The sequence below is a fragment of the Protopterus annectens genome, chromosome 2.part1 (assembly GCF_019279795.1).
Source record: "Protopterus annectens isolate FY-2018-M chromosome 2.part1, PAN1.0, whole genome shotgun sequence".
NCBI lineage: Eukaryota > Metazoa > Chordata > Ceratodontiformes > Protopteridae > Protopterus > Protopterus annectens.
In genome coordinates this window covers 1,253,340,206-1,253,358,273 of record NC_056729.1, presented here as the reverse complement: position 1 = coordinate 1,253,358,273, position 18,068 = coordinate 1,253,340,206, and the positions used below count along the sequence as shown (strand labels likewise).

The 18,068-nt window shown below is 38.9% G+C and overlaps 1 protein-coding gene across 1 annotated transcript in view; it reads right to left on the bottom strand.

Moving 5' to 3' along the window:
• Positions 1–11,957, bottom strand: part of BLK (BLK proto-oncogene, Src family tyrosine kinase) — a 961,491-nt gene extending 949,534 nt beyond the window's left edge. Inside the window, exon 1 of the mRNA XM_044062787.1 lies at positions 11,828–11,957. The gene's annotated coding sequence lies outside the window, so the exon portion shown is untranslated. The remainder of the gene's footprint in view (positions 1–11,827) is intronic.
• Between the last annotated feature and the right edge of the window lie 6,111 nt (positions 11,958–18,068).

Here is an 18,068-nt window from a genome sequence, read left to right as displayed (position 1 = left end):
ACTGTTGGACAGAGTCCCCAGCTACCTAAAATGCCAGGTGGACTCTAAGGAAGGATAATCCTGAGCACAGTTGAGCCAATGGCTGCTCTTCCCCTCGAGACAAGATCCAATGTGTAATGAGTGATAAAGGTATGAAGGTTTGCCCAAGTTGCAGCCGCACATATATTGTCTATGGACCTAGCTGAGTGGGCTCTGAGAGGTTTTGACAAGACTAGACCCAACTTGTTATAGATAAATGATATGCAACCTATCAGGCATCTAGCTAAAGTTACCTTTGCAACTGGTTTGCCCAATTTAAAATCTGCAAAGGACACAAATAATTGATCTGCCTTCCTAATTTCATTTGTCTTATAGTTTCATAGGTTCATAGGTGCATACTAGGCTAATGATCCTGGAGCCTTTACAAGCCTAGCCCATAGGATTACCCTGGCATCGTGCCACCCAACCTTAGTTCCTAGTGCCTAAGTAAAAATGTAATTGTCTGTCAATATCCACAAAATGCAACATATGTTCACCTTTACAAATTTAGGAAAGAAGACTGGCAGATTAATGGACTGGTTAACATCAGATTCTGACACCACTTAGGTAGGAAAGACACAATGGTATGTAATGTGACTCTATCCTTATGAAAGATTGAGTAGAGAGGTGTAGATAACAGTATTTGAAGTTCTGAAATTCTTCCATCAGACATATTGGCCACTAGAAAGGTCATTTTCCAGGTCCGGAACTTAAGATTGCATTTAGCTGCTGGTTCAAAGGGTGAATGAATTAAAGCCTACAGTAGCAAATTCAAATCCCATGATGGAGTAGGATTTTTATACAGGGGTCTCAGTAGGAGTGAGCCTCTCAAAAATGCTTTAGAATGTTTAGAAGAGGCCACAGAAAAATTCTCAAATCCAGTATGAAAGTTAGAGATTGCTGCTAATTGAACTTTAATTGTTGAGAAGCTAGCACCCTCATTAAAAATCGTTGCCAAAAATTCAAGTATACTATGTACAGGAGCTGAGAAGAGGTCAATGTGTTTCTGTTGTGCCCAGCAAATGACCCTTTTCCATTTACTTGTGTAATGTCTTCTTGCAGAAGTCTTACGGGAAGATAAAAGACTATGATGGATGGGGGAAAGAGAGCATCAGTTGTGTGGCTATTAATGGAACTGGAGAAACCACACTGTCAGCATGAGGTTTGAGATATCCAGATGAATCATACCTGTCAGGTGAGACAGGAAGTCTGGAATAGGATCCAGAATCGAAGCTTAGTAAAGTAGATGAGGCCATAGGAAGGGGAAACAAATCTGTCAAGGCCAGTAAGGTGCTATGAGGATGACTTTGCTCTTCAACCTGGCAGCTTTCTGAAGGAATTTTGGAATTAGGGAATTGGCAGATAAGCATAAAGTAGGCCAGGGGCCCAATCATGCAGAATAGTATCCCTCAGTGATTCCCCCAGAGGGGGGGATTAGGGCAAAATAGCTGCTGCATTTGCTGTTTAGGAGAAAAGCAAAACGATCGCAATAAGGCTGGCCACATTGATGGAAAATCATTTCTGTCACTTTATGTTAAGAGATCACTCATGTGGTAGAAGAATGGATCTGCTCAATTTGTCTGCTATCACATTGGGCTTCCCCAGAATGTGCATTCATTGCTATAAAAAAGCAGTTGAATCAGATTGCCTATTGCCACACTCTGAGTGCTTCTCGACACAGTGGGTAAGACCTGATTCCTCCTTGTTTGTTGATATACCAAACTACTGACATATTGTCTGTTTGAATCACAATTAGACCTAAAGGGAGAGCATCCTGGAAGGCCTGCAACACTAAGAGCACTGAGCATCTCCAGAACATTGTTAAGCAAATTGGCCTCTTCAGGGAGCAAAGTGCCTTGGACTGTTTTCCCAAAGAAGTGCCCCCCACTACACCCAATCTGGGAAGCGTCCACAGTCACTATGGCCTTGGGTTGAGGGAAAATGAAAGGACAGACTTGTAGAACTTCATCTGACTGAATCCACCAGCAGAGTGATCTCTTGCATGCCTGAGTGATTCTTATTTGTGCTGACATGTGTTGGTAAAGAATCGACCACTGTGTTGCTAGCATCCATTGAAGAATTCTCTTATGAAATCTTGCTAGTGGAACTTAGATTATGGCGTTGGACATTGACCCCGAGGCTTGAAGGATTAACTGGGCTGAAATTTTGGCATTGCAAATTATTTTCCTGACCTGGTATCTGATAGTTTGCACTCTTCCAAGTAAAGAAACACACCACAGTCAAACGTCATTCCACAAAAGAGTATGTCCAAACCAGACAGAGTAATGACCACCAGGGCTAAAATTATAATGTCTTTATTGTAAACCAGTAAGCACTTTCATGCTGTGTGCACTTCTTCAGACCATACAAAAGTTTCCATAGTGTATAATGATTTGATAATGTTTTAATTGGTTGATAGGATGCCATTAATTGATTAGTAGATGTATTTAAGATGCTGTTTTTTGAAATTTTGTATGGTCTGAAGAAGTGTACACAGCACAAAAGCACTTACCAGTTGACAATAAATCTATTATAATTTTAGGCCTGGTGGTCATTACTCTGTTTAGTTTGCACTCCTGACAGGAAGAGAAGCTGTCACTGATATCATGCTGAAGACTGCTCCTGTGAATTCCAAGGTTTGAGATGATTGTAACTGAGACTTCTTGTAATTTATGGTTATCCCCAGATGAAAACAAATCTGAAGTTGCTGATCGCTTGCTCTTCTTAGTAGATGCCTGGTTGGGACAGTTATGAGCCAATCGCCTGGATATGGAAACGCTCGGAATCCCTGCAGTTTAAAGTGAGCTGCTACCACTACCATGCATTTGGCGAACACCCTGGGGCTGTGGTAAGGCCAAATGGCAGTGCTCTAAACTGATAGTGACTGGCTCTCAGCCAGAAGCATAAATACCTCTGGATCATCTGGGGAACCATCTCTATGTGTGTTCTGGAAAGGAACCTGAGACTTTCAGAAACACATTTTCCAACCACCTTGTTGTTTCCTAGAAAAGGATCTTTGAGGAGTGAAAAAACATGCGCCAACTGCAGACAGGGTCTTCCCATCATTTTCACACCTGGAGAGAGTGTCCTTCACCTTTGGGCCAAACAATGAACTGCTGTCAAAAGGTGCATTGATGAATGAAGACTTGAAGGGCTCCACAAAATCACATAAATGCATCCAGGCATGCCTCCTAATAGATATGCCGAAACATATTGCCCTTGAGGCACCTTTGGCTGCATGCGAGATATGCCTCATGGACAAATTTGAAATGGATTGGAGGGTAGCCAACCAAGAGGCCACTGAAGATAGACCCTCAGCAGTAATGGTCCCTGAAATTCTTTGATCAAATCCTTTTGCAGTCTGAAAAAATGTGCCAAATAGTTCAGCGACCTAAGGGCACAGGTTGCTGAAGCATATACATGATTCCCAGATCTATCCATCACCCTAGACTCCCTGTTAGAGGGAAGGACAGAGGAACTTTGCTCAACATGTTCCTTCTTGGTGTCCCCCACCATGAACATGGCATCCACAGACACCCCCTTACCCCAGAATTCCTTACCAATAGGTTGAGCCAGAATCCGATCTGGCCTCTTAGGAATTCCTTCCATGCCCTCCTAGAGATCAAATCAATGAGGTCATCAGCAAGCAGAGTAACCCAGGAGATAGACAGGCCAGCTCCAAAGGCCTCTAGAAATACTGACTCTTCTGGTGAAGGGTTGCTGGAGGGCCAACCACATCTCTGCTTAAGGATCTCAAGAATGTCTCCAAATTAGATATCTTCTGGAGGTGATCGTGGAGATCCTTCTCAATCATTAAAATCAGTATCCTCAGTGACTGACTCTTGTGGAACAACCAAGTGCCTCCTCTTGCACTTTCTCCTAGGGACTTCCTTGGTGGGATGCTCCGGTGAAGTATTGGAAGAGATCATAAAGCCCTGCTGGGTGGTTTGGAGGTTCTGAGCTGGCTGTCCCTGTGGTGTAAAATGATGAGACTCCAAGTGCAGAGATATTTGGGAACCAGATGGGAGATCTGGGGGGGGGGGGTTAGGTCTGCCCATCCTGTTGGAACAGAGGATACTGTCTTCACTACTTCAAAGGCAGACCACTCCAGACAGAAGGAAGACATCTGCCCCAAATGGCAGGTTTCTGGACTGCTGCCTCCCTCTACCCCAACAGCAATCTCCCCGAGGAGGAAGTCAGAGATATTGCTCCTATAAACTTAGAAAAACACTAAAATAACAGCTTTTGCATATTTATGTATTTTCTGAAGGACATAAAGTATGAAACTCAAATGTCTGTCATTATTTAGTACTATTTAGAAACTTCAATCTTCAATGATTTGCCAGAAAACCACAAATTTTATAAGGAACAGACCAAAAATATGAGGCAAAAATCTGGACATTCTGCAAAAATCTATACAGTTGAAAGGTATGAAGCTGAGCTATCCAAAGCCAAAGCTCTGGGGGGCAGAGACAGCTCCAAAAACCTCAGAGTTGACTCCAATGCCTTAGACCAAACAAGGCAGCTTTGGCTCCAACATTTATCCAGATCCGAAAATGTCAGAGCCAGAACACTCAGGGAAAGCTTTAGATCTGAAGATAAAGCTATCTTTGGATCTGACACAGGCAGGCCCAGAAAGTTCCAATCCAGGGACTCTAAGGCAACCAGAAGGATTAAAGAAAGAGCAAGTAGTGTAGTGTAGTGTGGTAGATGGATGGGCTTCCTGAGCCAAGCAGGTAGGAGCCAGTAAAACACCCATCTCTATCTGCGCAGAGAGAAACCTCATCATCATTCTGTCCACATCTTCCTCAGTCAAACTCCTGGAAAAACAAGATGAGGAAAAGGACGGTGACATGGAATGGTGCCTTTCCAAAAAAAGATAAGGAACTCTGGAAGGCACTGGATCTATTGTTGGTGAATATTTAGTGTTGGGAAGAATCTTCGGATCTGAAGCAGTTGGATCAGCTGACTTTTTTGTCATATCCAAACAACTTAGTTCCACTGATTTCTTTGTAGAATCCAAAGAAGAGTGGATCTGAGCTGGTTTCGGATCCATTCTTGGCTTTTTCCTTGGTGAGTCCAAAAATGGAGTCAAGGAAGTAGAGGGCCTTGGAGTCTTAGACAAGGACTCCTTAGTTTTTGTTTTGGGGGAATGATCCCCAGAAATAGCTTCACTGAAGGTTGATGGAAGCAATCCCTTAAGTCAATTTGCTTTTAATATCAACAGCTGCTCTAGGATTGAAGTTTTTGCAGATTATACAATCCTCTTGGAGATGTTAAGGGGCCAAGCAGTAAACACATAACATGAACATCTGAAAGGGGCAATTTGTGCCCACACTTTTGACATTTTTTGAAACTGGAAGGTCCTTTTCAGACATACTGGCAAGTAGAAAAGAAGAAGAAAAGAAAGAAAAACTTTATTTTTTAAGAATAAAGCAAAAACGAAATACCAACAATGGTAAGGAAAACTACACTAGCATGTAAAACCAGTAAGAAACAAGGAACACATTACCAATGATGATAAATAAGAATTACTCCAAATGTAAGAAGGGTAAGGGAGTAATGCATTAAAAAAAATTATAACAAAAAAAAAGAAACTTTAATAAAAAACACACTTATCTCAGGAAAACTCGAGAGCTGAGGCTGACCACATCTTTTCATGAAAAGCATCAAATAAGATCTGGGGTATGTTAGGGGTTGCCGCATCATGGGTAAGGGAGGAGCTAGACAGCTTTTTGGTTGCCTCAAGCTTTAGTAACAGACAAGTCATATCCGAGAATTGATCCAAACCCAACAGTTGAGATTAGACTGAAAACTGACAACATCAGATCTTTTCTTAGCTGCTTGGCCTTCAATGAAAGCAAATTGTTAGCCTCTAGGTAATGAACAATACTCCAACGAGTGAATTTATTGAGTTATAGTGGTACTGTGAGTCTTTAAAAAATGTTAACGTCTACCTTAAATTAAATGAAACTGTGTTGATAATATCAAGTGTGTTTTAAAATGAATATTGTACATTTTGTGGTAAACTGGCTTTGTGTTTTGATAATGCAAATGTATAAGACTTAGCAACATTTTGGTGTAGTGATAAGTTACAAAAATCAGTAAGTAAAAGTAGATTGATTAGGTCCTTTCATACAGAGACTGTACCACGCATTCTAAATAAGACATGTTGGTATGATAGATTCAAATCCCAATGTATCCTTCACCTCCTGAACAGACTTCTACTAGCAGTGTAGCACCTTGTCCACCTTCAGGGTAAACCTAGGTATTTAAATGGGCAGCCTCAAATTCTCTCCCCATCTATCTTGTCTTGTCCTCCTTGAGACTAGATGGAGAATTTGAATAGGGTTCTTTGGCTAGCGAAGAATTTGAATAGGGTTCTTTGGCTAGCGAAGAATTTGAATAGGGTTCTTTGGCTAGCGAAGAATTTGAATAGGGTTCTTTGGCTAGCAAAGAATTTGAATAGGGTTCTTTGGCTAGCCTTGAAATGGTCTGTGGACTAACTTCTTGGTACTTACCTATGAACCTAAATCACTTTTCCCAATCTACAAAAATACTTGTGCTATTTAGATGGCAGCCTAAAGCTTTCTCTCCACCCTTATGTCATGGTCATTCCTCTTAGCCATTTTCTTGTTATTGTTTTCTCATTTCTTTGTACTTGCTTGATAGATATTTTGTACGTGAATGACAGATATTATCCACAGTTACTTCTTTAATTGCAGTTGGTTTAAACAGAACAAAGAAAATTACGTAATACATTTATAGTCACATTGAACTTTATTTATAGTTTCACTTCCTTATTTACTATTTATTTTCCAACTATATGGATTGACCCAATGGAACCTTTCCAGCCATAGCAGTGGTTTTCAAACACAGAATACAGAGCCATTTGCAATCAAACACCAAATGCAGACCTGTTATTATAGGGATTGCAAAACACAGAAAAACAACATGCAGGTAGTTTCACTAGTAATGTTAAAAACATGCAAAACAATATCAGCCACAGGCGTCAAACAAAAATACAAAGATAAAAAAATGTAAGCTGGTGGTTTATAGTAATACTTTATTAAAAAAAAAAAAAAATATATATATATATATATATATATATATATATATATATATATATACACACACACATACACACACACACACACACACACACACACACACACATATATATATATATATATATATATATATATCAATTTATTTAAATTTGTTTTCATAAAGTGGTCGCTTGAATCCACCATCTTTTAAGTTAAAAACATACTGCACTGGTACATACAGTTTCACAGAGAAGTTTTAATAGATTATATGCACATTTTAAAAGAAGTAATTTGTAACTTACAGCAGGAATTTGTAAATTTTTAAGTAAATATGAACGTCTAAATTATAGAAGAGATGGATATCACTGGCCTTCTGCCTATTAGAAGGAAAAGGGTACTCAAAACATGTGTACATAGTTCTGAAAAACCCATAAAGACTAAACTTGGATGTGGTGACTTGAAGCCAGGATGGAAAACAAATTGCATTCGAGGAAAATACTTCCTGTCTGAGTTCCCTATTCAAAAAAAAAAACAATGAAAGAAAAGTTTAAATTTATATCACATGCTTCCTTTGTGACTAGTCAAGAAAGCCTTTCTTTAAAAGGATAACAGTGTTCAACAAGTATGGCTCACTGGGCAAACCATGTTTTCCTAACCCAAACATAATCCAAACCACTGTCAGAATTTTTAATATTAACACTGAGGTTTCAGCAAGCCAGAGAAATCCACAATTTATGTGTGATATGATGTTCCACTCAAGCAGAGGCTTTCTTAGACATAAACTTGTGATTTTTCCTAGCATATTCAGTTAATGATTCATCTTGGTAATGCATTTTCAATGAGTTGCAAAGGTGAGGCCAATAATGAAGATTAAGACAGCTTAGTACACTGTGCTTTCAACGAGGATGGCTCTTAAGTTTTTAAGGAGTCCCAGTCAACATGACTTCAGTCTTATTCTCAGTCAGTATTAGCCTATATTGCTGAGCTCTTGAAAGATCCTAGAGTAATGAATGCACAGAAACCCTTATGTAGAAGAAAGGTTTAGCTCAATCTGGTGAAATAAAACTGTCTGCTTAATGGAGTGCAGGGAGTCCACTCACATCCCACTGGAAAGGTATTTATAAATATGGAGGAAAATCAGAAGGCCCTAGATTTAATCTTTAGCTATTTATTCATTTTTATTTTTTATTACGGTAGCAAACTGATCAACATTGACCAATTTCACGCTCAGCTAGGGACTGTAAGAAAAGTCTTATACTAACAGTACCAGTAGCATTTGTATGTAAAATACATTTTAAAACTTTACTTTGAATGATTGACTTAGTTTTTTTTATTTTTGTTTTTTTGTTTTTTTTTTGTTTTTTTAGCAAGGAAATTGTGCCAGAAATAAAAGAGTCATTAAAGGGATAAAGCAGGTGAATTATAAATAATGACTGAGTGAATTATTATTATTATTATTATTTTGGACTAGATGTGGGAAAATACATAATAAATGTTACTGCAATGAAGAAAATAATGAAGGAGAATTGTAAACAGATAATTCTGTGAAGGAAAGACAGAGTGGAAAAGGAGACATAACTTAAAATAATGGATTCAATGTCAGAGATGACTCTATGAAATAGATGAAAAAGCATTAATTACATCCCAGATTACTTAATTACAACCTAGATGCCCTTGTTTTAACTAGCAATTCATGACAATCTCAGGGAAGAGGGTGGTATGCATCTTGGTACAGCAGTGACTCCTGTGGGTCACACTACAATTATAAACTTGGTAAAAGAAGGCAGCAGATGATTGTGCCGAGTACAGTATCCCTCTCCAGCTGAGCATATCAGGAGTGCAGAAGCAGGCAGCTAGTTGGAACATTAGTGTAGCAGGCATTGCATCATGCTTGCTGGCCAAGATAGTAATGGGTTAGGAACAACAAAACAACATATCCTCACTCCCAACTGGATGATGACCCACAATCCCTGACTCTCACCTCCTGTGCCCAGATACTGTGATGTGGTGCAAACAAATGGTGTGATGGGGATGAGGACTGATTATTCATGGGGAGATTATGGGATCCAAAAAAACTTAAAATATTTAATTTTGGATATGACAAAAATTATTCCTGATAAAGAGGGTGATAAACTAAAGGACTGGTTTACCAGACTGGATATAACAGTTATACAAATATTTGTGGTATTCAATTTAGTATGGGACTGGGAGTACAGGAGATTGGAGAGGGAAAAGGTGTAGTGCTGATAATTATTTCTTGGGCAAACTAGAGAAACATGATTGCTCCCTTTGCCAAAGTTTAGTGTGATGTAAAGCCAGATATGTACTGGTGCATCCACACATACACACACACACACACACACACACACACACACACACACACACACACACACGCACACACACTGCATGTTGTTTTTTGTTTTTTGGGGTTTTTTTTTTGTTTTTTGGCATTTGTGGGATAACCTTTCTTCTCCCAATCTAGCCCTCTATCACCTTAGTTGTTAATCAGATTTGACTTGCATGTAGTTCTACTGCCTTACTGAGGTGCCTAAAACCAGCTATTCAGAATACCTCAAAAGTATGCTATTTTCTTGGAATGTAGTTCAAACTACAACTTCTTGAAATGGTTTAAATTTCTAAAACTATGCGATGAAAGCAGTTGTCTGTTTATATGATCTTGCATTCAAACATCCTAAATTCAAACAAAGTTGAGGTGCTTACATGAATGTAATTACTAATGATTACATTAAAACAGAAACAACTGAAGTATTTGATACTTCTTGTAATATCTGAGACACAAATATATGCTATAGAAAAACAGCTCGAAGGGTAAGATATCACACATTAACAGAGCTATAACAACTGACACAGTGCTTCACTTATAATATATCATACTCTCAAAATGTGTTTTATATGCTCTCTCTCTCTCTCTCTATATATATATATATATATATATATATATACATATACATATATATATATATATATATACATATATATATATAGATATATATATATATATATATATATATATACACACATATATATATATATATATATATATATATATATATATATATATGTGTGTATGTGTTTTGTTATAAATATTTCTGATCAGATCTTTGTCCATTTTGACTTAATATGTCTATTTGCTGTGTGGGCATTTATTTACTTAAATATTCCTTATTTATTCACTAAGTGGCGTTCTGTGAATACCCTTTTGAGCCACAGCCTGAATCCAAACCAGACAAAAATTAGGTGCATACATGAGAAATGCAGAGATATTACATGACTGACAATATACAATATGTACAGATATTAAAAGACTATATGCACTAAATACAATGCCTATGCAACAGCTAGAAATGTACTGCTTACTCCACACGTATTAGCAGTTTTAGAGATATTACATGGCAGGCAGAGCAGGAATGTAGCCATAAACTTGCATTTTGAACACACAGTCTCATACTGATGTCCTTTCTGCCCATTTCAAATTAAGAAACACAGACATCCCTCCAACTGTTACCCCATATGCACACAAGAATTGTTTACATCAGTTACATAAGCTGTCTCTACAACTAATAAACAAAAAAGGTTTCAGGTAATAAACCACATTTCTGCCACAATTCCTTTAGATATTGATCGACTTCTAATTGCCTCTATAATTTAATTATAATATTCTGACAGATATACTGAAAAAATGTACTCACACGAGTACAAAGAGTATGCCTAGCTATAACACTGATAAAGAGAGAAATTGCAGCAAAAAGTACATCCAGTACACAATATACATAGTTATTATTCATGAAATAATATAAATTGAATCAAAGCTACACTAAGTAAAATGCCAAAGTAACAAGTAGAGAAAAGGAAGCAATGGGAATTAAATACCACTAAGGTATGATAAAGATGGCAATTACTGCTAATGAAGTTCTTTGCACAAATTAAAGTAAAAAATACAATTTTAATTAAAGCAAATAAAACTTTTTTGACCTCTTACCAACCAACTGTTTAATATGTGGCTGCTTCCAAATGGCAGGATTAAAATTGACTTAAAAAAAACAATGCCTATCAAAGTTTACATTTAACTAAAACTGATCTGTATGCGACTACTTAGTCTGCAATATTACAAATAATCCATGAATCGTAATGTGGATTTCGTCTTCCTCTTACATTAAGTGCCATGGTTGATGTATTTACTGTTACAAACTAATTATATACTTAATAAGTAGCTAATTACTGCTTTCATTCCTGAAATAGTTTCACATGAATGCTAGTACTATGCATATCATATAAAAGCATTTACACTTTATTGATTTGCAAGTTAAAAATACTGTTTTAGCAGAATACAAGTTAACCTGCTTTGAATGTTTCAGGATTTAACAAGGCTGACTGAATTACGTACACAAGGTTTAGATCCCCCAACAAACATAGATTTAAACAATGTATATGTAGGTTCTGACGAATAGATATTCAGTTTCAGTACTCAATAGATGTAAGAATGGTAGAGGTATAATATGTTATGGTGAAGATGGAATGAAGGAAACACAATCGTAAACAATGGATCACTGTTTACCTGATAGCAGATCAGTACCATATGACACTGAAACTGTTCAACTGATATGTCCTTTCCTACCAACTCTACGTTGATATTTATAGATATGTATGCTTACACATCTGAAATCTCTGGTATCTGTACTGCCTGCATATTGCTGTCACAACAATTAGCTTTATTGTTACAAGATGGCATATAAACTCACCTTGACTCTTTTGGTATCTTGTTCTATGACATTTCCACAAATCCTGAATTCAGCACTGTTATAGTTCCTTTGGTTATAAAGAAGCAGGAAAAAAAATAAAAACTGTGGTTTATCTGAACCTAGGGCTGTATCAGATCAGACACAGAAATGTGTGTGACTGTCTTCTTCCTTACTCTCACACGCTCTTCTCTGCCTTTGCTCTATAGCTTCCTGTTAGATGTACAAACCTAAATGCTTGTTCATTTTTCATTCTCTGACTAGCAGACTTTGCTAGGTATTCATAAAATATATTGGTAATTTAAAGATGAATGGAGCATCATGAGAAATTATAAAGTTTTAGTGATTTTTGCTAGCAGGAGAGAAAAGACTGTTTCACTCTACCTATCGGAGTTTTAATATTCTGTCTTTTCAGCATTACCAGCTGGCAATTTTAAGGGTGCCGTGCTAGAAGCATAGAAAACTTCTCTTTATCAAAGCAATGCTTAAAGTAAGGTGGCAACCTTCTACAGCAGAATGCAATTAGCCAAACCACAGCCAGAAATATCTTCCAAAATGTTAAAGTTTAGAATGAGAAACAAATATATTAAGTATATGCCACTGGACTCTTTTTAATGCTTGTTAAAATGAAATATGCATGTTTCCCTTCCTGTAGTATTATGGCAAACTGTCAAAACAGTAACTGTTATGTTAAAGTTAGTCACTGACAAAGAATACCTAAACAAGACACTGTGAACACAAAAAATGCAGAGATAAATTCTTCACAATTATGCAATCAGCTGTGTAAGTCAATAATCTTTAAAAATGAATAGCTCCCTGTCCTGAGAGTCTACAGATTAAATGGGGATATACCTGCACACCAACTTGTATAACATATTTAAAAATGTATTTTTCATATATGATAAGCTTATATCTATGTTCCATTTTTTTAGGGCCAAGTTAACAGTCTGCAATTCCAGTGCAGGAAAAGGCACAGGGACTAGTATTAAGTAAGGAGATCACTGTCTACAGCATGCAGTGTGGCCTGCTAAATCTGTCAGTACTGGCCACAAATGGACTTTGGTTTAGACATGTAGGATACGGCTTTAATCAGCATCAACCTGATTTTTTGATATACTCACAGAGATAGCTGACAATGCATTTGTGTAGGTAACCAAGATAAAGGTATGTTGAAACAAATTGCAATGAACGTTAGTCTTTGCTGCTGCATGTAGAATATTTATTTATGCTGACCAGGTTATACCACTAGTCATAGTCTCTTTTGAGTAGAGGCATTCATTCTGATTAACAGATACCTAACCAAGACACCAGAGAAATTCCCTTCTGTTTTAAGTGTTATGAGATATTTTACATTCACCTAAGCTACCATTAACTCAAACACAGGCATCCCTGGATCACCTTCTCATCTAAATAATGGCACCTCATTGAGCAGTACCCCCCATTATACCGCACTACAATATCAGTGCTGAAAAAGAATTTCATTCATCTGGGGCGGGAAAAGAACCTACTGTCTTCTGATCTTCCAGAGTTTTTTTTTTTTTTTTTTTTTGTCAGAGTAGTGGATCTATTTATTTCAACCACAGCCAAGGAGTACTGTCTGGTGAATCAAATTGTTCAGTCACACAGTAAGCAAATGGAGGTTGAGGGAATTAAATTGTGGTCAATAGAGCAAAGCTTATTAACATTAGCTATAAGCATTAATCCCCTGCACTGATAGGCACATCAGCATTTGTGTTTCCTGCTGAGCTGTGCCCCAGCAGCTTTTCATAAGCCTAAAGCTTAAATAGTGTCAATAGCCTTTAATGAGATGATGTAGACCAATAATCGTAGTTTGAGCTTCAGTGTCATTTTACTAGTATCACTCATTCATCCATTGAGTTATTTATTAATTTATTTGTTTATTTACTTATTTCCATTTCAGATGTTAACTGAGTAGGTGGTCTAGTAAATCTGATTGAGGTGGACCACAGAGTGACAAGATCAACAGTTAAAACAGCACAATAAGTATAGTGGTCAAAACAGTAGCATCATGATTAACAATGCAGTGTTAAAGCAGAGAGCAATGCTTCAAATAACTAGGCCAAGCATATGAAAGCATTTTTACTGGTGCGGATAAAGTAAAACATGGTATTTCAGTAGTGTTAGAACCTAGGGAGTGCTTTTACAAAAAGTATTGTCCATTAAGGTAAGACATTCTGTTTGCTAGAAGTGGACAGAAGTTATTATTTAGCATACTGTGTCATGCACTTGTAAATCTTCTAAAGTTAGCTATAAAAACAGAATTGCAGCAGATAGTAAAGACAACCACAAGGCCTTCTATAGTTATGCAAAAAATCTCCACGGCAATACCCATATTTGCTCTGAGCTACTGCACAATGGTGCCTCCTATACCGAGCCAACAGATATTGCCAATGTAGTGGCCGACAGATTCAATGCCAACTTTACCCCTCCCCCCAAAGGACCAATACCAGTAGATTGCCAGGCACCCAGTATTACTGCTGCACAGGTTAAAACACACTGTCCAAGGCCAAGAATACAGCTTCTATGGGACCTGACAATATTGGCTGTGTTCTACATGAACTACAGTGTGAACTGGCACCACACCTGTGTGCCCTGTTCAATCAGAGCCTCACCTCAGGCTTTGTCCCTACCAAATGGCGCACTGCTACAGTCATCGCTCTAAACAAAGGAGGAGTGACTACAGACCCTGGGAACTATCGCCCCATTAGCCTGACGAGTCTGTGCAAAGCTATGGAATGCATCATCATAGACCTAATAAACAAGGATATAGGGAATCTCCAAACTCTGGATCCTACATAGTTTGGTTTTGTGAAGGGTAGATCATGCCTAGTCAACCTGGTCGACTTCTTTGACTCACCAGAGCTGTGGATGAAGACAAGGTGATTCATACAGCTTACTTTGATCTGGCCAAGGTCTTTGATACCATTTCCCACTCAGGAATCATAGAAAAACTAACTAAGCTAGGCATCAACCCCTATATAACTAGGTTGGTTGCAGACTGGCTCACAGATAGAACCCACAGTGTGAAAGTAACTGACTCCAAGTCAGACTTGAGGTCCAGGCCAACACAAAGGGACTCCGGCTGACTAAGTTCACAAACTGTTGCAAGTTAGGAGCTCCTATTAACTCCCCAAGTGATGCTGACATCCTGCAGAAAGGCTTCACTGAGACCAACGACTGGTGTCAGAACCATAGCCTTAAGCTCAATGCCAAAAAATGTGTCATCATCCCATTTGGGAAAAACTCAGTTCCCATGAATTACCACATCAATGGCATTCCACTGAACACAGAAGGCGTTATAAGAAATCTGGGAACACAGGTTGACAGCAACCTCTCTTTTGACCACTACATTGCCACTGTGATCAAAAATTCCTTCTATGTCGCACATCTCATTACTAAGGGTTTTGCATCCAGGAAGAAAGAGGTCATCGTCTACCTCTACTCTTTGCTCATTAGGCCAGTCATCGAGTACAATGTGACAACTGGAGAGGCCACAAAAATACATTACAAAGATGATCCTAGGCCTTAAACACTTGTCCTATATAGAAAGACTCAAAAAACTCCAACTATTCTCTGTCTCATATCGTCTACTTAGAGGCGATCTCTGCTTGACTTACAAAGCCATGTCTGACCCAGCTCTGTTAGAAATGCTACATCTAAAGAAATCCCAATCCCTCCACACCACACACTCCAGAGGCCTCAACCTCATTACTACAATCAACAGAACATGATGGAGGGACAGGTTCATAACCTATAGACTGCCCATGCTATGGAATAGACTTCCCATACATGTCAAATAGAGCACCTCGCTGGCCCTCTTCAAGAGAAATCTTGATGAGTGGATGAGAAATAGAAAATTCACCATGGGGATCACTCCAGTGGCTCTACTCGACAGAGGCACTGGGAACTAATTTCAGGTGGCAGAATGCCAGGGTAATCCTATAGGCTAGGTTTGTAAAGGCTCCAGGGCCATTAGCCTAGTACACACCTATGAACCTATGAACCTAAATAAGAAGGTAGCTTACAGGCAAATGGGAAGAGTATTTATAGAGTGAATAAGTGGCAGTGAGGAGTTCCTTGAGCTGTAAGAAGTATACACCTCCAGTGGTTATACTGTTCCAAATGGAAAAGGAGGGTGGCCAAAAACTGCCAAAGGAAAGGCATATTCAAGTGTTGAAAATAATATGCTTTTTACCAAGGGGAAATTCAGTGAAGTTTACACAAATAATTTTTTCATGTACGCATCATGCAGAGATGCATACATGGGCGTGCACAGTTTTAGATTCGGTAAACCCCGCTTAGCACTGCACAAGCACACACAAATAGGGAAACTTCCTTGCAATGCAAATTTTGGCTTAAGCAGGTGAATTTCATGCAAATTAGCCATGTAGAGTGATCCAACAAGCCGTAAGACATCTGTTTAGACTCCATGTCCATGTTAGTAGTGTACGTGGAAAATATGGCAGGGAATATATGAAATTAATAATATTTTTTTATTAATTTCTGCATGTCTACTATGCGTCGCAGTGCACAAACATGCTTAACAGAAAAATAAAGAAAAAATTGTAAAAGAACACTTATAATGTACTTTACGGTAGGGTCTGTTCAGTGGTGCATTCTTGCTGTTACCCAGCTTACACAGCTATGAACCATGTAGTTTCCAAGTTGTCAGCACAAATATTTATGTAAATGAGGGGTAAATGCCATGCATTTATTGGATCACTAAAGGGAGCAACCATGTCCACATAACCACATTATGTAGGCTTCTACATGGTGTTTATAATCCCATTGGATTTTTAGTGCACAGTGCAGGTGTTTGTGCGACGCTCCACTTGCTTCAAATGGTTTGGGCATAGCTTAGCATATTTTTGCAACCAGACCACCCAAGTGACAGTCATGACATACCAAGCTATGAATGAAAACCAGATATATTCAATTAATATTATATACTTTTGTATAAGCTATGCTGTGCGACTCTGTGAATAGATCCACATTGCGCAATAAAGTAGGACCTTTAAATCACGTTAATTATATCTTCAGCAGGTGAACTGCATCATAATTAGCCAATCCTAGATGGTGGATCTACACCACAACTGTATAAAGTATGCATACACCCTACACTCTGATAATCCCTCAGTACTCTGAACCACTGGAGTAGAGACTTGGAAATTTTAAATGAGATAATGCTAGGGGCTGCTGCAGATATTCTACATCTGTATGTGCTAGATGCTGAAGTCAGTGTTACTGGTGCTGCTGACAATAGGCCTAGGCCAAGGAGGCGAAGTGTTCAGGCCCAGGGAAACCTACCAGGAGCTACATGAGCTGGAGACTGCAGAGCACTACAGGGTGGACAGGGACATATTACAAGAGCTCAGTGAGCTCTGTTGCCATCAACTCAGAACCAGAGCTAACACAGGGGAACCCATCACAGTGGAAACTAAGGTATGTGTAGTCCTTAGGATACTAACTACAGGTACTTTTCAAAGATCAACTGGGGACATGCTGGGGCTGTCACAGGCATCTGCATCAAGGGTACTCCACCAATTCCTGGATGCTATGCTCCCACATGCCAGTGAGCAGATATATTTTCCCCTTTCCCCCTGATGTGAGGGTCAGAAATATGCAACACTTCCACCATGTAGCACACTACCCTGAAGTACTGGGTGCCATAGATTGCACTCGTGTACAAATCAAGGCATGGCCTGGCGAGTAGGGTAGAATCTATATTAACCACAAGGGATACCACTCCATCAGCTGCCAAGTTGTGTGCAATGCTATGGGGATTATCAAAAATGTGTGTGCTGGCAACCCTGGCAGTTATCATGACTCCATATCTGGCACACATCACAGCTGTACTGGATGTTTGTTAAGGAGAACATCCCACAGGGCCATTTATTGGGGATGCTGGCTATGCCCTGGAACCATGGATGATGACATCCATCAGAAATTCACACACACCTATGGAAGAACACTATAATGAGGCACACGCACAAACTAGGAACATCATAGATCGTGTGTTTGAAGTCACGGTTCTGGTGCCTCGATATATCTGGTGGAGCCCTGCAGTATACTCCAGCCACATGTGTACAGGTATTCACAGTATGTGCTATGCTACACAGTCTGATCCTGAGGAAACAGTTGCAGCAGGATCAGCAAAGGGAAGGGATACACAGCTCCCCACCAGTGCCTAGGTCACCACAGCCACAGTCACAGGAGGACTCAG